The sequence below is a fragment of the Phacochoerus africanus genome, chromosome 3 (assembly GCF_016906955.1).
Source record: "Phacochoerus africanus isolate WHEZ1 chromosome 3, ROS_Pafr_v1, whole genome shotgun sequence".
NCBI classification, from domain to species: Eukaryota; Metazoa; Chordata; class Mammalia; order Artiodactyla; family Suidae; genus Phacochoerus; species Phacochoerus africanus.
This window is the reverse complement of record NC_062546.1, coordinates 33,059,529-33,081,587: the sequence shown is the minus strand read 5'-3', so window position 1 is coordinate 33,081,587 and position 22,059 is coordinate 33,059,529. Positions and strand designations below refer to the sequence as shown.

At 47.7% G+C, this 22,059-nt stretch overlaps 1 long non-coding RNA gene across 1 annotated transcript; it reads right to left on the bottom strand.

The window, feature by feature from the left end:
* Nucleotides 1-14,504: 14,504 nt before the first annotated feature.
* LOC125122101 (uncharacterized) lies at nucleotides 14,505-21,793 on the bottom strand. The gene is made up of 3 exons (XR_007133696.1): nucleotides 21,732-21,793; nucleotides 15,572-15,702; nucleotides 14,505-14,663 (listed from the first exon to the last, which is right to left on the bottom strand). It is a non-coding gene; the product is annotated as an uncharacterized LOC125122101 (long non-coding RNA).
* Between the last annotated feature and the right edge of the window lie 266 nt (nucleotides 21,794-22,059).

Genomic DNA, 22,059 nt, shown 5'->3' with positions numbered 1-22,059 from the left:
CTTTTCCCTTATATGTTATTACAAGATTCTGAGTACCCTCTGCTATACAGTAAGGAGGTCTTTGTTGTTTATCTATTTTATATATAGTGTATGTATCTGCCAATCCCAACCTCCTGATCTATCCCCCACCTCCTTTTCCACTTCTTTAAGCCGATATACTTACATCATCAACTTCGCTAACAGAAGCTCCTTCCTGGAAACAGCCCCCACCCTGTCGGTGTCTATTCATATTAAAATGCCAGGAGGAATTCCCATCGTGGCGCAGGGGTTAACGACTCCGACTGGGAACCATGGAGTTGCGGGTTCGATCCCTGGCCTTGATCAGTGGGTTAAGGATCTGGCATTGCCGTGAGCTGTGGTGTAGGTCGCAGACACAGCTCGGATCCCATGTTGCTGTGGCTCTGGCATTAGCTGGCAGCTACAGCTCCGATTAGACCCCTAGCCTGGGAACCTCCATATGCTGTGGGAGCAGCCCTACAAAAGGCAAAAAGACAAAAAAAAAAAGCCAGGAAACATGAGTCCAGGGCTGGAAGCCCCAAGTCTGCACTGAGCCTTCAGATGCTGTATGTCAGGGTCTCTGCTGGGGGCACAACACCAGGGCCCATGATTTTCTTGGAAACCTGAGACCTGGAGACACAGACCAGGCGGGACTCCAGCCCCACGGCCCCAAGCTCCTTCCACCAGTCAGTTTCCTGGCGCCACTTCATGAGGAATCCAAACACAAAAATCACTATTGTCCCTTCTAATTAGACGCTGTCCCGGACATGACTAGGCCTTGAAAAAATTGAAACTCTGCAAGGGCTTCAGCTTTACCTGCTTTTGTCCTGTCTGGACCCAAGGGTCCTTGTTGTAATGCTCAGGAGAGGAAAAAACAGGTCATATGTTCTTTAACTTGAGATATTTTTAAATAAACCTTTTTTTTTTTTTAATAGGGCCACACCCACAGCATATGGAGGTTCCCAGGCTAGGGGTCTAATTGGAGCTACAGCCTCAGGCCTACACCACAGCTCCCGGCAACGCCAGATCCTTAACCCACCGATCGAGCCCAGGGATCAAACCCACGACCTCATGGTTCCTCATCGGATTTGCTTCCGCTGCGCCATGATGGGAACTCCTGAAATAATAAAACTTTGGCTAGAGCATTCTTGAGCCTGGACTAGGCAAAGAAACTAGCGATTTTCTCTGATCCAGTCCACTCCCATTCCCACCGTGTTCCTCATGATCCCGAAGTTGGGATGCTATCAAAGTTCACATTTCATGCCGTGCTCCTTTTTCTTGAAAGCCAAAAACAGAAAGCAAAAACCCCTGCTGTTAAATTGATTCTGTGTCTTCCATTTGAGCAACGTGCCATGCGCTTCTCACTATGAGGTGAGTTAAAGAGTATATAGACACAAGAACTCCAAAAGGTGGCTCTGATGGGCTTGTCACCAGCATGGAGTTCTTCCCTGGCCAGGAATGTTTTCCATCCTCCGCTAGCTGGCCTCCCCCGTGCTCTCAGGTCTGCTCTTCTTGTCTGTATTTCTTGGCCCAAGCCAACCTCCTCTGAGCCATCCTCACGTTGCTGTTTTAAGGTCCTTGCTATATTATTTGCCAAAAAAGTCCTTTTTTTTTGTCTTTTTCTAGGGCTGCTTCCACGGTGCATGGAGGTTCCCAGGCTAGGGGTCCAGTCGGAGCTGTAACCGCCGGCCCATGCCAGAGTCACAGCAACGCAGGATCCGAGCCGCGTCTGCGACCTACACTACAGCTCATGGCAACGCTGGATCCTTAACCCACTGAGCAAGGCCAGGGATCGAACCTGCAACCTCGTGGTTCCTAGTCAGATTCGTTAACCTTACTGCACCACGACGGGAACTCCCACAAAGTCCTTTTTCTTTGGCGGTGCTGATGCTCAACATTTACTCTAAGAAAAAACACTTTTGTTTTCAACTAACTTCTCCTGTGATTTGCTTCTGCCTGATGTTCTTCAAACGCCAGCCGCCTGCAGATGTTTCTAGAATTGATTCTTTTTTTTAATTTTTATTTATTTATTTATTTTTTATTTTTTATTTTTTTTAGAATTGACTCTTATAAACAGTTTGCTTAGACTTGAAACCAGTTCTCGAACCTGGGGGCCCTTGACCTTTGGCTACGATATTGGCCATGATCCTGGGCATGGATGCAGTGTTCCGATGTCTTCCGAAAGGTAGAGGCACAGGTTGCCCGGACCAGGACTGCGGGCAGGGCTGTGGGTGTCCAGTCGTGTCCTGTGCCACGAGTCTACTCTCTCCTCATGGCTGCCCCCGCCTCCCTGCCCCCCAGACCCCAGCTGTCCAGCTCCTCCAAAAATATTTCTCCTAAAACATTTCTGTCCAAATGGAATAGTCACCCAACAAAGTGTATATATATATATATACATTTTCAGATGACAATGTTTCAGAGCATGGTTGCTTTAACCATGAAAATTTGAAATAGAAAAAACATTCTTACAAATATTACATTCAAATTTTTAAGAAGCCATCAAAATTTTAGACACACAAAAGAAGATAAAATTGAAACTTACAGTATGACTTTTTTTCTCAATGAATTTTATTACATTTATAGTTGTGCAATGATCAGCACAACCCCATTTGACAGCGTTTCCATCCAATATGAAGTTTTAATGGCCACTTTATGGCCTGCAAATAACTGGCAATTGAGCTATTTCATAAGGAAGAAAAAAGGGCTTTGATGGCTTAAAATGATACGAATTCTATTAAGATATACATCAGTTAAAACTGGGAAAGCCCTCTGAGATTTGTTTAAAAATTGAAGTTACCAACAATGTATATGTTTAAAGGCACTGCCCTGTGTCTCCCACCGTGTGGGACATTGTGAGGGACAGAAAGGTGGTGGGTTTCTTTCAGGTATAAAGACTCTGATCACATAGCCATTTATTAATTCCACGAGGACATGTTATATGCACAGGCATTCTCAGGGCATGTTAGGAAAACAAAGGAAAAACGTGGCTGTCCCAACACTAACTGGTGCCCGGTCTGTGGTCTGAGTGTTTGTGTTCCCCCCAAAGTTCACACATAGAAATCCTACCGCCCCACGTGATACTATCAGGAGGTGGGGCCCGTGGGAGGTGCTGGGGCCCTGAGGAGGGAGCCTTCGTGAATGCAATGTGGGGGTCCCTTGTAAAGACCCCGCAGAGCCCCCATCACCCCTTCTGCCACGAGAAGGCGCATAGGAAAATGGTCTGCTATGAACCCTTTTTCCATTGGGTTGTTGGTTGTGTGGTACATGTTCTTTGTGTATCTTGGATAGTAATCCCTTATTAAATATCTCATTTGCAAATATCTTTTCCCATGCAGTAGAGAGCCTTTTCCCTTTTTGATAATTTCCTTTGCCTAGCAAAACTTTTTCGTTTGATGCAGTCCCATTTATATATTTTCGTTTTTGTTTCCATTGTCTGAGAAGATTTGTCCAAAAAAATATTGCTAAGACTGATGTCAATGAGGGCACTGTCTGTATGTCCTTCTAGGATTCTTATGGGTTTAGGTCTTACATCCAAGACTTGAATCCATTTTGAGTTTATTTTTGCGTGCTGTGGGAGAAAATAGCACAGTTTGATTTTTTGGCATGTAGCTGTCCAGTTTTCCCAACAGCAAACTAAACACCAAAACTAAACCTGTTTTAAAAAACAGTATATTAAGTATTTTCTAATCACCTGATCTTTTCTACTAGCTTTAGGTGAGAATAAGCTTTTAGCCTAAACGTACTTATTTTTTGAAAGTTGAAATAGAATCCAATTATTACATGATTCTTTTTCCGTGATCATCATTTCTTTTACAAATTGTAATAACAAAACAACAACAAAACACAGGGTCAAAGCAAAGTAGAGCAGGGGAAAAGAAGGAAAACAACTTATTTTTCAGGCCAGGTCCCATCAAGCCAAGGTAACGGAAAAGAAATGAATATCGTTTATGTAAAAGTTTCTGTGCTTCGTAGCCCTGAGCCCGCAGAAAATGTAACTTATTTTGTGAGCCAACAGGCTCGTCCAGGCCTGATGGCCGAATTTAAATGCTGACCTGCTTATTGCTTTCTGCTGGGTTTGAAGGTTACACTGTCTTCTGTGGATGCCTTTCTGGAATCCAAACTCCTCTCTTCTCTCCACGGCCCATCCACCCCTCTGTGCCTCCCATCCCCGCCCCGCCCTGCTGAGTGGCTGCAGCTGTTAGCACAGGGCCAAGTGGGGTATCTCGTCACAGCCACAGAATGTGTGAGCCCAGGGTAACCATGTACCCATCAAGAGGACGCAGAGCTGATACTGATGTGACTACTATGTCACAGAGCTCAAAATAGTACCAAGGAAGGGATTCTCTGAACTGAGGAGGGAGCAGTGTGAAAGCCTAATCTGCTCTCCTCCTCACAAGTCTCACTCCTGGGCTGGTGGAAGTGCAGTGTCTCCAGGGCCATCCTGGGCCACCCAGGGCCCCTCTCTTGCTTTTGTCGATTGATAGATGATAAATTCAGTCCTTGCTTTGCACTTTAGCCCATCAATCACCACTATTCTTTCTTTCTTTTTTAGGGCCGCACCTGTAGCATATGGAAGTTCCCAGGCTAGGGGTCGAACTGGAGTTGCAGCTGCCAGCCTACACCACAGCCACAGCAACACCAGATCCGAGCCACATCTGCGACCTACACCACAACTCGGATACTTAACCCATGGAGCAGGGCCAAGGATTAGACCTGAATGCTCATGGATACTGGTCAGGCTCATTACTGCTGAGTCACAATAAGAACTTCCCCACCACTGCTATTCTGACTCCTCCTCAATAGGCATACATGCTATTATGTTTAATAAATGTGCATGTACCCATGCATATCTGTGAAGGAGAGTAAGTTTTCATTTTTATTATTCAACCTGAGAACTTTCATGGAACAAAACCATCCCCGAAGGAAGTCTGGACTGAAGTTGCTTGAAACTGGTCACCTTACCAGGACTGCAGGAGAGTGGTGCTTGGGAACACTGGTGGACACCCACATGAGGGGCCAGGTGGAGCCACCAGCTGTGGCTGAGATTCAAAGACAATGATAGGGTTCATCAAGACCAGATTAAAACCTTGGGCTTGTGTTTCATTTGTAGCTGGATGGCGTTTTATAGAAGTAACTATATTGTTGACCCCAAAGTGAGGTCCTTGAAGAGTGGCAGAACACACGACCCCAAAATATGCCTCTTTGGCATAAGAGTAAATTTGAGCTAAACACACTTGAAAAATAGCAGATACAAGCCGGCCATTCTAATATCCCCCTGACTTCTTGGAAACAGGAGATTAAAACTCCCATTTAAGTAAAAGATGCTGTCCCTGTACCAGAAGGGAAGTAACATTATTGTCATCCAGGATGAGTTGAGATCGAGAGAATTCTATACAAGGGACCTTGTTAAAATAACTCATCTTCCTTTGGTTAGTTACTTTAATGATCACCTCTCTTCGCTCAATGTCCTATAAAAGCATGCAGGTTTTGCTGTTTCTTTGGATCTTGATATTTTATGAAGATTCCTCTGTGATGTAAATCATATAAATTTGTTTGCTTTTCTCCTATGACTCTGCCTCATGTCAGTTTAATTCTCAGGCCCACCTGGCCAAAAAACTCAAAGAGGATAGAGGTAAAATTTGCCTCCAGAGACCATGTAATGAACAGTGGGGGACTGAAGTGTTATCATTGGAAGGCTTGTGCTTGTTTCTAAGGATCTTTTTAAAGCCCAGTATGATGAGCAGCACACAGACCCTAATTCCTAGACACTTGATTTGCTTTCCCCATACAAATGCTAAATATAGTTAGAGACTGAACAAAGGCACACCGTCATTTATTTCCTGGGATATTGTGTACAGTCCCCTCTCCCACAAGCAGAGTTGGAGAACTTTTATTTTGATTAAGGAACATTAATGAACAGTGGAAGGAGAAAGGAAAAGGGTGATCCAGGAATATAAACTGACTTCAGATTGAGCAATACAAAACAGGGGAGAATGACAGTGACCTTTGTAGGGAAATCTAAGAGGAGCTCATCGTCTGAAGTCACAGACTCGCAGGGCACACTGAAGAGGTGCTAACGAAAGTCATAGTATCTGAAGCCTATAGCACCACTTTTCATGGAGGATTGGATATTAGAGGGTTTCAGCTTGAGTTCAGGAGACCTTGGACTGTTGCTAAGGAGCCAGTAGTTTAGACTGGTTGCTAAGGAGTCAGGAGTCAGGAAGTAGACCATTTGAAGAGTGCCCTTGGCTGATGGAAAAAAATCGCCCTCATTTCCCTGTTGGGTTTGAGCAATTTACAGAGAGGCCTTAAGGCAAAGGAAAAGGTTAATGGGGATGTGGAATATATAGCAGCATTTGTTTATTTAGAGGAGATAATTATCCTTTTGTGGCACCAGAAGAATAGAAGCAAGGTCTTTGGATTGTCTGGCTCCCCAGGGAGTACTGTTTAAAGTTGTCCTTGGACATGTGTCATGTGTCCGTTCTCTTGAACCCCTGAGAATGTAGTGGACACACAGGATCCCAGCCCAGAGAGAGGGCTGGCCCTGAAATTACATCCACTTCAACAATGGCCTCAAGCCACTAATTGCAGGAAACTCAAAGATGCCATAGGGTTTCTATAGCTTTTCAGAAGAATGTTCTCAGGTGACTAACCTCACAACAGTTTCTCATTTGGGAGCTTGAGAACTTCCAGTAAGGGTGAGAAAGACCATATGACAAGGCACGTCCATGGTCATCCACTGGCCACAGGCCATCAATTGTCAAGAATTTTTAAATTTCTTAGGGAATTTTATAGAAGTTTTGCAGAGAAATATTTCTGGCTTGGTAAACCACACTTCGATTTAAAGCAGGTTTTCTTATAAAAGTTTCCAACAAGGTGGAGAAAGCCCATAGACAGCAGGTTCCCAGAGCCTCAGGGAGTCTGGGGTGAGGCCTGTGGGCAGATGTTCAGAGCCTGGCAGCCTGTCCTGTGTAGGCATGTGTAGACACGTGATTGCTCTGCCACGGCCATTATTACCTATGTAGAAACCAGCTCCGTGGGACAAGAAAGGGATAATAAGGTCAGAGCAAGTGTCAGCCTGGACTGACCTGAGCATGAGGCTTGGAGTCATAGCCAAAGCTCAGAAGTCTGGCTGTCCCTGACCGGTCCTGAGAGCATGGTTTCGAGGGGCCTCTTGGGTTACGGGCTGACCACATCCTGTATTCCCGCTGGGTCCCAGGCCATGGCCACATTGGCTGATCCACATTCAGCCATCAGAGATCAAGTCTCCTCTGCAAGGTGGGTCATCCTGCCTTTGGACTGGTCCATGAGCTGGGTGCTGAGACTGTACCTCAAAGGAGGTTTAGGCAATTTGGGACTTGGGTGAACATGCTTCTGGGGAAATTACCACCAAAACATAACTTGGAGCCCAGTCTTTTCCTTTCCCTAAGTCTGAGCCCCAAGAAAGTCCCCCTTTGTACTAGGAGAGCCTTCTACCTCTCCCTTAGCTTGGGCCAACCCTGAGTCAGGGGAGGTGATAAAAAAGTTGGGCCCAGTGCTCTTGGCTGAAATCTCCCGGATTTTCTGCAAGCACTTAGATTTCATGGCATCATCAGAGCCAGCCAGGCTCTTAACCATGCCGAGGCTGCGTGTCCCCAGGCCCAGCACAAGAGCAACGGAATCCATTGTGCTGCCCCCAGAGGAGTCTTTTCCAAAGAAGTCTGTTATCTGGGGGCGGTGGGGAGGTAAAATCAACTGAGACGCCTGCCAACGGTGGACTAAAGCCATCAGGAATGAAATGTGCAAAGGTGCCAGAATATATTTTAAAACGCACTTTGAAATGCATGGCAGCTCCTGCAAGAAAGCAAGGGAAATACCCTGATGCCAGAAATGAAGTGAGGTCAGGAGTTCCAAGACATGAACTTGGAGCACTAGCCCATCAGCTCCTTGGGAGTCGAGCCTTCCCGTGCCTGTGTGCATGACAGAGCCGTCCTTTCAGCAGCTGCAACCCAGGGACCCCTCTTCGAAGATGGAGAATGAAAGAAGGAGAGGCACCTTTACAAGTGACTATTATAAAGCCATGGCCACTAGAGTGAGTTTCAGCAGAGAGACGTCAAGCGACGGGATGGGCTGGGAAAGCCAGCCACCAACCCACCTGAACCCTCTGGAGACAGGCGAGTGGTCGAATATCCACTTGGACAGCAGCACGTTCACCTGCCTCCCACCAGCACCTTGGTGGATAAAGACCGAAATATAAAAGCAAAATATGGGAGTTCCCGTGGTGGCTCGGCCGTAACGAACCCGACTAGGATATTTAAGGACTCCGGTTCAATCCCTGGCCTCACTCAGTGGGTTAAGGATATGACATTACTGTGAGCTGTGGTATAGGTTGCAGACACGGCTTGGATCAGCATGGCTGTGGCTGTGGCCATGGCTATGGTTGTGGCCAGCAGCTGTAGCTCCGATTCAACCCTTAGCCTGGGAACTTCCATATGCTGTAAGTGCGGCCCTTAAAAAAAAAAAAAAAAAATTTAAGCAAAATGTCACACTTTCAGAAGTGCATGTAAGAGCACGTCCTTTGGGCCTTAGGGCAGGGAAGAATTTGCGCAGTAAACATCAAAAACACAAACTGCAGGGAAAAGGGTGAGGCATTCAGCTTCTTAAACTGAGAGCTTCTTCTCCATCCAAAGACCTCATGGAGAAAGCAGAAATCAGCAGGGGGAGGGGTGGTAATGGTGGAGATTGATTCTCGGATCGATAATAAAATGAGAAAACAGCCCCAAAGGGGAAGATGGCAAAGATACAGATTAGCATTTCACAGACCAGGAAACACAGCGGCCAAGAAACATTAACAAAAAAAAAGTTCAACCTCGTTAGTTAGCAGAGAAATACAAAAATGCATTTTATTGCACTCATGCTAGTTGGCACCGTTCAGATATTCGATCACACCCAGCATTTGCAGGGCTGTGGAGCAGAGGGAACTGATGCAAATAGCTGTGTGTGCGAAGATCATTCCAGAAAGGGAATAGACCCCAAGCAGATCAAGAGGGGGTTTGGTTTTTCTGATTGCTCCCTCAGAAAAAAGGAAATATCAAGTGGGAAGGAAAGTTGCTGGAAAGAAATGATTCCCAATGACAAGACCCACTTTTCTCCAAGAGCCCAGGACGGTCTCGGTTCTGCTGTTTTCATGCCCTTAATTCTCCCCTGAACTTCCACGGACCTGCTTCCTCAGAGCCAAGATGGGACACGGGGCTCTGCTAAGTTAAATCTGTGTTTCTTGGGAGAATCAGCCTTTGCTGGCATCTCAGCTGACGGCTGTCTGCACGTGACCAGCAAAGGCTGGTGACTCATGGACAGGGAGACCAGGACACCAGAACACTTCACTTCAACTCTGAATGTATAAATGCCACACAGTGAAGACCCTCCCATTCAAAGGTGTCACCCTTCATTTCTTATTTTTCAGGGAAGAGTCTATGTAGGAAAATGATGAGAGGAAATAGGACATTCAAATTTGACCTGTTTGGAGTTCCCGTTGTGGCGCAGCAGAAAAGAATCCAACTAGTATCCATTAGAATGCGGGTTTGGAGTTCCCGTCATGGCGAAGTGGAAGTGAATCTGACTAGGAACCATGAGGTTGCGGGTTCTATCCCTGGCCTCGATCAGTGGGTTAAGGATCTGGCGTGGCCGTGAGCTGTGGTGTAGGTCACAGACGTGGCTCGGATTCTGCATTGCTGTGGCTGTGACGTAGGCTGGCAATTGTAGCTCTGATTGGATCCCTAGCCTGGATTGGATCCATGTGCCGCAGGTGTGGCCCTAAAAGGCAAAGAAAAAAAAAAAAAAAAAAAGAACGCGGGTTTGATCCCTAGCCTTGCTCTGGGTGGGGGATCCAGCCATGCTGTGAGCTGTGGTGTAGGTCGCAGATAAGGCTTGGATCCTGCATTGCTGTGGCCGTGGCATAGGCCAGCAGCTGTAGCTCCAATTGGACCCTTAGTCTGGGAACTTCCATATGACACTGGCCCTAAAAAGAAAAAAAAAAAAATTTGACCTGTTTCATAGAATGTGAGCTGTGAATTCAATAAATATTTTTGGATGCTATGTGCACAAGGTGGCTGTGGAAAGGGTCAAGAGTCACCAGGGAATTAGGGACGAGATGGGTCTCTGGAATCCGTATTTATTTGGGGAATGTGAGGCCCAATTCCCAGAACACTTTGCTCCTGGGTGGTTCCTGTTCAGTCACAGCTGCCGGGGCCTCTCACACCCCTCCTCTTACTCTGTTGCCTCTCCCCGTACCCCTGGGCTGCCAGCTCCAAGAGAGGTCCAAGCAGCCTCCAGGGGAAGTGCAATCATATCAGCAGAGGAGGAAGGAATTCTCAGGGCACAAAGTGATGACAGTTTTGCATTTTACACTTACTTATATCAAAATCAAGCTGCGAAACAGACCATAAAGGAATGTGCCTGCTTATAAACTAAGAAATGTCTATTTTGTGTAAACTCTGATGAAATCAGAGACACTAAGAGGATTTGCTCCCTGAAGGCACAAAACTTTCAAACGTGTTCTTTCAAAAATGGTCAGAGTTCCCGCTGTGGCACAGTGGGTTAAGGATCTGACATTGCCTCTGCAGCAGTGCAGTTTTGATTCTTGGCCCGGGAGCTTCGTTATGCCACAGGGGCAGCCGAAGAAAGAAAAAATATATATATCTTCCAAGAGTTCCCTGGTGGCTCAGTAGGTCCAAGATCTGGGGTTGCCACTGCTATGGGACCTGAGGGTCACTGCCATGGCTCAGTTTCGATCCCTGGCCTAGGACCTTTGGTATGCTAAGGGTGAAGCCAAAAAAAATTGTCTTCTAAGTCATTAACAGGGGGCACAGTTGCTAACCTAGTCTGAGACCTGCAGATAACAAAACTGTACATCCCCCAGTGTCTTCATGTGGGGTGGAGTGTTCATGTGCTGAGGTGCCCCCCAGTGGGGACCACTGGTGGGATTTAATAATGTAATAATAAAAGCTTACATTATCACAATGTAAAATTACTATCACGAAATAATCGAGCCATAATCTCCACTAGCACTTTGAGCCAAACAAGACAGAAACCAGTCCAGTGGGCTGCCCCCAACCAAGCCAAATGATGCAGGCAAGTTCCACTCATTTTCTTCCATCTCCGGGGAGGACCTGGAAATTAAGCAGCCTCCGCCTGCTGGAGGAGTGGGCGGGAAGAGTGAGAAAATGCCACAGAACTTTCTTCCATCGTGAGTATAACTTTGTCTTGGTTAAGCATTGGTGTGGTTGCTGTAGCTTCCTATCTGGTGTTTTTTATCTGTGTGTTGTTTTTATTTACTGTTTCTGGAGGGGGGTGGCGTGAGGGGACAAGGACCTGGCACTTTCTGATCTGTCCTGCTAATGTCATTCTGAGATAATTATTTAGTAAAAACATAAAATCCAGGAGTTCCCATTGTGGCGCAGTGGAAATGAATCCGACTAGGAACCATGAGGTGGCTGGTTCAATCCCTGGCCTCGCTCCGTGGGTTAAGGATCTGGCGTTTCTGTGAGCTGTGGTGTAGGCCACAGACACAGCTCAGATCTGATATTGCTGTGGCTGTGGTGTAGGCCAGCAGCTACTGCTCCAATCAGCCCCCTGGTCTGGGAACCTCCATATGCCACAGGTGCAGCCCTAAAAAACAAACACACACACACAAAACGTAAAATCCGCATTTCATAAGTTGCTTACTTATTCTCATCAGATATTCTTGAGACATACATAAAATTGAAAGCTCTTCCCAAATATGGCAGCACCAAAATTTCTAAGCTGGATAGAACTCCATTTCACTAAAATAGTCAAGATTCTGATGCCCCAAAGGACAAAAATCCATCACAATTCTCCAAACACTGATGTTTCTCACGACCAAAGTATGGTGGTTGTCTGGTTCAGAGACATAATTGATGCAGACAGTTGTCTTGGATCTTTAGGTTTCTCGTTGAGCGGGCAGGCGTTTCAACAGACACAGTGTTCTCAACACTCCTGAGGAGTTTAAAATTTCCAGTGATTTCTGTTTCTCAGGACACTTCCTCTGGTTTTAGTAATACCTCAGATGGCAACAAAAATCTGAGTGTTACAGTGGGTCTGTTTTATCCTTTACGTTCTTCTTACTCCTGGCACGCAACTCTTGTAGTGGTTTTCTCTCTCTCTTCGTTCTTATAGAGAACTTTTGCAGGAGGTCCAGTTTATTAGATCACCCAGAAGAAGCCCGGCCACAACCCAGGCAGACGGCCTGCGAGCGAGGGGCTCTGTCTTCTGCTCAGCAAATGCTTCGCAGCTCTCTCCCTTCGGCAGCTCCTCACGCATTTGCGATGAGAATTCAGGATGGAGCGTGTCTCTGCCTGCTTATCTCTCTGCCTCATTAAACACTGTTGGGACAGTAGTGCTCACTGGGGGTTTTGTTCACTGTCTATAAGTGGTTCCACCAGGAGTTGTCCCTGAGACACAGACTCAAGAGCAAGCAGCTAATTTAGGGGGTGAAACACCGGTGGGGGGTGAGAAGCTGAACCAGGGAAGCAGAGGAAATCGACAAAGGTGCCTCACTGAGCAGGTTACCCTGGGGAGCCATGGGGGACTGTGCTGTCCCATCCAGGATGTTGCCATCGGGGACTGAGCTGTCCTACCTAAGGAAGGTGGGGTGTTTGTCACTGACTGAGAGCTTCTCCCGAGGGACATTAACTCCCCAGCACATCTGGCCCCTCCCGTGGGCAGGGAGCAGGCTTAGGTGGCTAGAAATGACCTGTGGGGCAAGAGTCTCAGGTATCTGCAGTTGGCATTGCTGTTATCGGCTGCTCAGGGTAGGATGCTGCGCAGGGAGGATATACGTCCCTCCATTTGAGGGATTCCAGCTTTCCTTAGCCATCCCCCAGGAAGACGCTCCTAGAAGCCCTGGGGGGAAAAGGAATCGTGATTCTGGCAATTCAAAATCTTCCAGTCTGTTACCATTTATGTTAGCCAGAAGCATTTTCAAGAGATTAGATTAGTGTTCACAGAGAAAAGTCCATGTTCTCGGGCTTTCCCATCGTGGCTCAGCCATTAACAAACCCGACTAGCATCCATGAGAATAGGGGTTCGATACCTGGTCCCGCTCAGTGGGTTAAGGATCTGGTGTTGCCATGAGCTGTGGTGTAGGTCGCAGACAGAGCTCAGATCCCGCATTGCCTGGCTGTGCCATAGGCTGGCGGCTATAGCTCCGATGGGACCCCTAGCCTGGGAATCTCCAAACACCGCAGGTGCGGCCCTAAAGAGACCAAAAAAAAAAAGTCCATGTTCTCCTGACTTGAAGGTGTGACTCTGTGTAAAAATGCATTAATTCACCATTAGTGTAAAATAAAACCTCTAAATACTGACATATCTATGACGTGATTTGCATAAACTATTTGAAGCAAGCTGATACTGCTAAAGCCAGAACCACCAGAGGAGGCATCTTTCTATGTCAAAAATGCAATTTACTTCCTGCCAATGGCTTTTGAAATACATATGTACTTGTATTTTATATATACACATACTGTATGCATATTATATATGTGTACATATATATTATGAGATGCCCTTGAGATGAACTCAGCAGACTGCCTTTAATACATCTGCACGGAGAAAATTGTTTTTACAGGACACAACTGCATCTGTTCAGGAAACAAATGTTTCCCCCCTTTTGATTTATTCCACAAGTATTTCTGAGCCACAAGTATGCAGCAGGCATTGTTCTAGACGCATCTGATCCATCAGTGGTCAAGAGGCACCAGCGTCTTGCCTCAAGGGGCTCTATTCTGGCAGGGGAGGTAGAAAGAAAGAATGAGCCCTAATGAGTCAGTGTCACAGTAGGTTAGAAGGTGATAAGGATGCAGAGGGAAAGGTGGGTGTGGCAGGCCTCAGAGAGGAGGTGCTGATGGTCTCAGAGGAGGCGAGGTGGCCAGGATGGACGATTGCTCCAGCCAGAGGGGCAGCACCACCCCAAAAGAGGAGCAAGCCTGGTGGCCAAGGGCTAGCGAGAAGGTCAAGGTGTACAGGGAGCTGGAGAGAAGTGGAGGGATGGTGTCAGACATAATAGGGACAGGTCACGTAGTCCTCAGAAGTCAGGAGGACCATGGGGCGCCCTGAGTGGGAGCCGCTGATGGTCTGAACAAAAGAGCGATATGAGCCGAGTCCCATTTTAACAGGATCATTTGGCCCCTGGTGGGGAGTCTGGGGGTGCCTGGGTAGAAGCGGGGGTTCCCCAGAGGGCACTGCACAAGGATGTGACGGTGACTGTGACCAGGTAACAACAACGAGAGGCTGGGAGTGGAGGGGTTACATGCACATGGCGAAGATGGAATCAAGAGGGAAAAACCAGAATATCTCCTCTCTCGCAGTCACTGATTCAGATGCAGATCATCGGTGGATTATAAAACCAGCGGTGAAATTTGATGAGAAACAGGATATTAACAAGGTCTTCAGGGATCTTCTCACAAGATATTTATTAATTGCAAAAATAGGGGAAACCCAATAGACACCACATTCACTAAGCGATAGACGTTGACGTCATCCATCAGGGGGCAGATGGACATCAGAGGGGATGATGCAAAACCCCAAGGAGCCCAGCTGGAAACTTGCTTGCAACGGAACATCAACAAGCCCAGGTTCAAGGGTCTTCTGCGAAATATCTGGTCTGTCCTCTGAAAGGAAAAGAAAAGGTAAGCATAACAACTGAGGAGCTGTTCCTGATTTTAACAGACTCAAATGTATTGATAAGATCATGAACCACTCTTTTGTCCTTTTGCCCTAAAGAACATCATTGGATCAGTTGACAAAGCCTAAATTAGGTCTTTAGATTAGAAACAATATGACACCAATATTAATTTCCTGATTCTGATACTAGTCCTGGGTTAAGTAAGAGAATGTAGTTGTTTTTTTAGGAAACATGCTCTGAAGTATTTAAGAACAAAAAGAAAGGGAATTAAACGTCATAGCTGCAACTTACTCTCAAATGACCAGAACAAACACTAAAATACATAGAGAGAAGGATGTAAAGGAGGGAAGACATGAACTCTGGGGTATCTGGGTGAAAGGTTCACCAGAAATCCACATACTATCCTTGCAAATTTTAAGTCCAACGTGATTTCAAACTAAAAGTTTATTTTATTTGTAAAAACTCTTTCCAGAAATTTTGGGAATTTCCAGAGTTCTTCAATTCTCTGATCAATTTCAGCTATGACTAAATGCCAATAGATGTTATATTGAAGACACAGTTACATCCTTAAAATAAGATAACCTGAAGGGGAGATCTATTGTTAGCTGAGGATTTATAAATCTTTTCATTCACGTCAAGTTCATGAGGCGGGGGTTCTTTTTGCTTTGTTCTGTCTTTGAGCAGAGGGACTATGCAGTTGTTTTCATAGAAACTGATTCAAGCCTGACCACCCACAGGAGATCCTCATGGAAGCCTCTGCCATCTTGGTGGGTCCCTGATGCCCCTGGGAACCCAGTGTGAAACAGAGAACACTAGAGAACTCGGGGTGAAAATGCTTCTGGAAAGGAACTGCACTGGTTCTCCTAAGCTCCTAAGTCAGCATGCTTTTCATACCTTGATTCTGCTTAAACCAAATTCTTAACCCCTGCAGGTGATTGTAGATGCAGGATGCTCAGCTGTGCAGCCAGTTCTAGATGGTTCCTTGTGTTTGATGCTCATCCCCTTGTTCAAGAGGAATTGTTCTACTAGATGCACACACATGAGAGAAAACAGGTATTTCAGACCATGTGGAAACAATAAAAAGATGTGTCAGCAGCCCTAGCAAGATGTCAGCAAATTGTGAAATTTAAGGGCGGGAAACAGCTTATCTGAGCCTGGAGACACGGCTGGTGCCTGGGGCTCGTGGCTCCCTGGCCCAGAGCTCACCAGTTCACTGCCTCTGAACCACCAGGATCAGACCTCCCGGCAGGAGACCCCTGTGGGCCCCATCCAGCCCATGCTCTTGGCATCATTTCTCAGCAGCAAGTGTAGGGATCAGATCAGATGCTCTTTCTTTGCTTAAGGCATCTTCCAGTTCCAGGCATCAGGGACCAACACAATTGACTGGAACAAAGTAGGGTCCCTAGGGAAACAGCAACGATGGTGCCAGAGTCCTAGAACTTCTCCCATCTCCTCTTTAAAACAGGCAGGGAAGACCCTCCTAAGCCCCAGATGCAGGAGGATGAAGGCACACAGCTAAGAGGCACAGTCCAGATGCTGTTGGCACGGGATGGGAGGCGGGATACAAAAAAGGAAGCAATGAGGTGTCTGAAAGCAGACCCCAGAGTCACCAACAGGGGCGCTAGGGGAGAACCAACCCTTCCACCGCTGCGCCCTCCCCACCGTGAGAAGGGGTGTCCCTGACAATGGGAGGGTCATTGAGAGACCAAAAAAACAGAGCACGTCAAAAACCACGGGCAATATTAAACTCTAGTGCCAGGGGTGCACATTTTGTTTTTAAACTATGAAGGAACACGAGGAAGTGATTACTATAAAATCTTGGTTAGCGGTTACATTTGGGGGAGAGAATGTGTCCAAGATTCTGGGAGCTTCTGAGGTGACTGGCAAGGTTCCACTTCCTGTCCCAGGAGATCACATCTGCATTTGCCTTGCAGGGCGCATTAAGCTACGCATCCTGTCTGTGTCCCATTTCACAATAAATTGTTTTATTAATGGCTAGAACAATAGAGGGAACAGTTGTCTGGCTGCTAGTTAGATGTCACTCGCTGGAAGCCTGGTGTGCAAAGCTCTAGACGGAGCTTGGTCTGGCAGCTCTTACCTTGTCACAAGGAGACTGGAGCTTGGTCTGGCAGCTCTTACCTTGTCACAGGAGACTGGTTTTCTTTGGCTCTTGGCTCTGTTCCCCATGGTTCGAATAAGGCTCTTGCCTCATTGTACTAAAATGGCTGCAGCTACCCCAGCCCTAATGTCTTCATCCCACCCTGTCCAGAGGGGAAAATAAATTTCTCCAAGGAACTCCAGAAGAGTCGTGGAATCACTCATTGGTCCAGACAAGGCCCCATGCCCATCCCTGAACCATTTTTTGGCTAAACCAATCCAGTCCCAAGGGGACCGATCATTTATTTCTGATCTTGGCAGAGGGAAATAGGCATATAGCTGGTGGGAGACAGGAGAACATGGGTGGGGAACGCACCCCCAAATAATGTCCACTACACACTCCAGCCCTAAAAATCCTCTTAACCCCCTGGGTAGAGGACCAGAGGTAAAGGTGGATAGTAGCAGAGAGGAGGCAAAGAAAACGGCTTCAGGAGACCAGCAGTCCTTAGAAACTGCCGCCAGGAGGGAGAGTCATCTGGGGGGCCTGAGCTCCCCGCAGCCCTGAGGCTCCCCCTGCATGAGGCTCCCACACGAGGGCACCACATGGGGGAACCTGCCACCATATGCCAAATGCTGGGCTAGGAGTGTTCCATGCATATTGCTTCTCTAAATCACCCCACCACCTCAGCTCCCACTCGGAGGCAGCATTGCCCTTAGAGAAGGGATGGGGGGGAGGGGCACCAACAGAAGAGCCAATTGGCCCCGCTGGGCTGTTGGCGGGGGCAACGTCTAGATTCAAAGCCAGGTCTGGCTGAGGACAAATCACATGGTCTTAACCACTCTGCTTGTCATGAAAACCTGCCGGATGGACACTGGCTCACCTTTGGAAAACAGGCCAGGGGTGAGTCTGGGGGGACTTGATTAAGGAAAGCAGGCCTGTGGTTCATCTGCAGATGCCGAAAAAGGACCCACTGTATACTCACAGCTTCCTCCAGGAAGCCAGACTCTCCTTTGTGAGGGACACATGTCCAGCACCTGGGACCTTCAGGAGACCGTGCTGGCCTCTAGCTGGGCCCTGGGGTCTCCTTTGTGCCAAGACCCTCCGGCCATCTAGGTAAACTACAGCCCCTTCTCAGAATGATACTTTTCAGTGTGCAAAACGCACAGGATTACAAGGGAACATGCACATCAAAAAAGCACAACTAGGGCGTTCCCTGGTGGGCTGACCAAAACGTACAACTAGGGAGTTCCCTGGTGACAATGGGTTAAGGATCCTGTGTGATCGCTACTGTGGCTTGGGTCACTCCTATGGCTCAGGTTCAATCCCTGACCTGGGAACTTCTGCATGCTGTGGGTGCAGCAAAAAAATAAGTACACATATCTGTAGAAAAAGGTGTTATATAATGAAAAGTGTTCTTCTTTAACAAACTGAAAAAAATAAAAATCTAGCTGTGGACATCATACTGACCACAATTTCAAAGTACTGATGAGGGTAGAGGATGAGAGCAGATAACCTGTGACAGCGTTCATAGGACAAAAAAGTCCCTGTGTTTTCTAAGGGTGGCAGAAAGCACAAGTTTTGCTAACACTCCATGTGTCATGCAAGCAACGTGCAAAGCCTCTAAGGGAAGTGGAGGAAGGCGTGGGCTTTACCCTCCACCCAGGTTCAGGGACCCTCCTCTGTTCAATGGGGTCTCCACGGCAGTAATCTGTAGGGGTCCATGTAGTGCAGTGTAATAGCCTAGATTCACAAGGAAAAGTTTCTAAGTAAAGTTTATGAAAAGAGACACAGCACATTAAGGAAGAGCCCGTCTAACAGGACTGACTCCTTCGGTTTTCATCTATCACAATGGCGTGTTGCCTTCTCCCCAAGAGAGAAGCAGATCACAGTCTGTTTGTGTGTCTCTCAGTTGGAATCGCTGAGAGGGAAGGGGTATTTTTGTTGGTTTAAGCAGAGGATGGAAATCTAATAGTGTGTTTATAGTCAGACCAAACCGAAAAATCAATTCAGAAAGATTCTTTGAGGGTCTTGCATTTACATGCACATGTCTGATGAAAGGAAGTGGTTTTTCAGAGGGACATTTTTCCAATTCCAGCCTCTAATGCACTAAATTTGAAAGTGAAACGAGCATTTCTGGTGTTGTCTGCTTTTCCTGAGGTTGGGGGAATACCTAAGTTTGTTGAAAAAAACTAGAGCAATCTAGGCTGGCTGTGGCCTGGTGACACATTTGGATGCAGAACAAGGTACCCAGGTGTTTTACTCTATTCCTCCTCTGGCTCTCTCAGCAAGGATAGGAGGCGGCCAGAGTCAGGCCAGGCTGGAGGAAGAGCAGAGCTGTGACTGCAGAGACCCTGGGCAGAGAAGCCCCAGGACTTGCTGCCACCTCTGGTCCCACCCAGGCCTTCATCACCAGGGCCCTGGGCAAGGGAAAGGAAGCCTGGGCTACAGTCACAGTTAGCGTGTGCTTCTGTGACAAAACACCCCAGGCTGGGTGGCTTAAGAGAAAGCACATAGTTCTCAAGGCTCTGGAGGTGGACAGCTTGGTTAAGCTCTAGGATGGGGCTCTCTTTGTGGCTCACAGAAAGCGACCTTCTCACTGGGTCCTCACATGGCAAAGGGGAGCCAGCTCTGGTCTCCTGCTTGTCTTTCAAGGGCACTAATCCCATTGCAGGGGCTCCACCCCCATGGCTTCCTTGAAACCTAATTGCCTCCCAAAGCCTTCACCTCCAACCACCCCCACACTGGGGATTAGAGCTTTGACCTGCGGGTCCGAGAGATACAAACACTCAGTCTGCAGCTGCCTCTTTTCAAAGACCTTCAACTCAATCTGTTGAGTCCATGTGCTCATTCATACAGTGAAACCATCTTTCTCAGAAACTTGGCCTTCAGGTGACTTCATGCTACTGACTCCCAAATATTTTTACACTTGTTAAGTGAAAGAAGTTTAACTCCTTCTCTTGGATAATATCAATCATCAAAAATAACCTCATAAAGAAAACAGGGAAAGTCACTGGGGAGCACTCAGCCCAGAGGCAGCCCTCCTACTATAGACATCCCTCTACCCAGGGCCTGGGGAATAGAGGAAGCCCATGAGGTGGGATTCAGGTGAGGCCCTTACCAGGAGCTTCAGCTGACCCCACAGGGGCCTTTGGAGGGCGGGTGATGCCTCAGAGTGCCCTCAACCTGGGGTTCACAGCCCTGCCCCCACAGCCTGTCTGGTGACTCTAGGGAGAAATAATCCATGTCTGCAGGTGGTCAAGGGGCTCCAGTGGCCCGTGAATGGCCAGCTGGGAAGCTATGTTGCCAAAACCTGGTCTCTGTCTGCTGTTGCTGAATAGAAATGCTGAGACAGAGTTAGGGTGAAGGAGAAAAAGATAAAAGTTTTATTGCTTTGCCAGGCAAAGGGGCCCCAGCAGGCTAAGGCCTTAAAGACTGTGCCCTCCCCTCCTTGGAAGGGGTTAGGAGGTGGTTTTATAGTTTGGGGAGTGGAAAAATAGAGCCCTAGATAAGGATCAGGGTAGAGGTAAGCTTGCATTGTCTTTCAAAGTTGGTGTTTAATGGCCCTAGGAGTGGCTCTGGTGGTCTTCCTTCTTCCCAGAAAGAAGAATGCTTCATCAAGTAGTTCTTCCATTTGTTGGGGGTTTTAGTTCCACAGAAAGGCTCAAAGATATTATGTATTTTCCTTGAGGAGGAACCAGGATGCTGCCCCAAGGCTGCTCTCTTGCCTCTTGCCTGCTCCTCCCTGGTCTCTGCATCCCCTCCCTTCCCTGATTAGCAACTGCCCTTTGGAACTCAGGGAAGGTCATGGAGGCTGAGGCTTATTCCCTAAAAGCAAGAAATGGAGGACACAGAAAAGGCTGTGTGTCCCGGAGCCCCATAGGGCACCAGTTCAGTTACAGCCACAAGTGCATGAGGGGTGCATAGAAGGAACCAAGGGTCCAGGACACACTGACCACATTCACTGAGGATGGGGCCATGGGCGGGGGGGGGGGGAGCCAGGGAGAAGCATGGGTCACTATGTCCACCCTCCCCTAGGATTCGAGTAGGCGACTGGTCCAGCGATGGAGATGCAGCCCCTGGAGCCTCGGCCAGAATGGGAATGGAAGGCAGGGGTACCAGAGCCTGCAGAGTCCTCGTGATGTCAGGCTTTGAAGTTCCACACCAGCATTTAAGAGAAATGGAGCACGTGCTATGGGGAGGAGGTGGGGGTGGGGGTGGTGTCTCTTCTCCCCTCCTGGCTTGTCCAGCTCCCCTTTCCTCTAAGCACTAACATAGTCCCTCCCCAACATTCCCGGTCACCTGACAAAGGACCTGAACAGAGCATAGGGAGGGAGCAGCCTGCAGGTGGCCTGCAGAGCTTTACCTAGGTGGACACTGTTGTCTGAGGCCTTGGTGAACCCACCCCAGGGTCTGGGGGTGGGGTTCCAGCCCCTCGTCCAAATCCCTCTCCCCTGAGATTTCCTTGGCCTCTCCTTCCCTGTCCTCCATCACCAGAAACCTTAGAATCCAGGCTTCCAAGGGCCAGAAGAAAACCATCTTAATGTATCAATGGGACCAACTGCTCCATCCTGTTCCCACAGGACCTGGGGCCTCCCTCACAAACCACAGACCCACTTGCCAAGTCCAAGCTCAGCTTTCCCCCAGGGGAGAATTCTGCTGTTACAAGCCAAGATCTTTGCTCCAAGGTCCCTGGAGAGATTAGGGACAAGACTCTGGGTGGAAAGAAATGGCATCTTTATTGCACCACCCCATTACTGAAGTCTAGCAATTCTAAAGGAGAGGCATACGGTCAAGCCATATACCCACAGGAACACAGAGTTCTCCAACCCTCACCTGTGGGTGGGAAGGCCTGGGGTTGCTTTTCTGGTGACCCAAGTGTTAAAGAACCGAGACACATGAAGAACCCAGGTGCTGCCCTCAGGCCTCTGGCCCCTGAACCTGGGAAGCAGCACTTACCCTTGACCGCCTGTCCCTTGTCCAGGAGTGGCTCGGAGCTGGCACATCTCCCCAGGCTTCAGGACATTGTGTGTCAGGCTCTTTAATGCCTGCACCATTATCACTGCTATTTCCCTACCCAGCTCCTCTTTAGTCTCCTGTGGGTCCTGCCAGTCAGTTTTTATAGCCTGCCCCCATGGACCTTTTAAATTGCAGGATTAAGACACACAACACAACAAATGAAGAAAGGGTTGGATTACCAAAGTTTGTTTGTGCATTGCTTCAAGAACTCAAAACACATTTCCCCAGAAACAAAAGAGATAAGGTGAAAAGGCAGCATGCCCCCCTC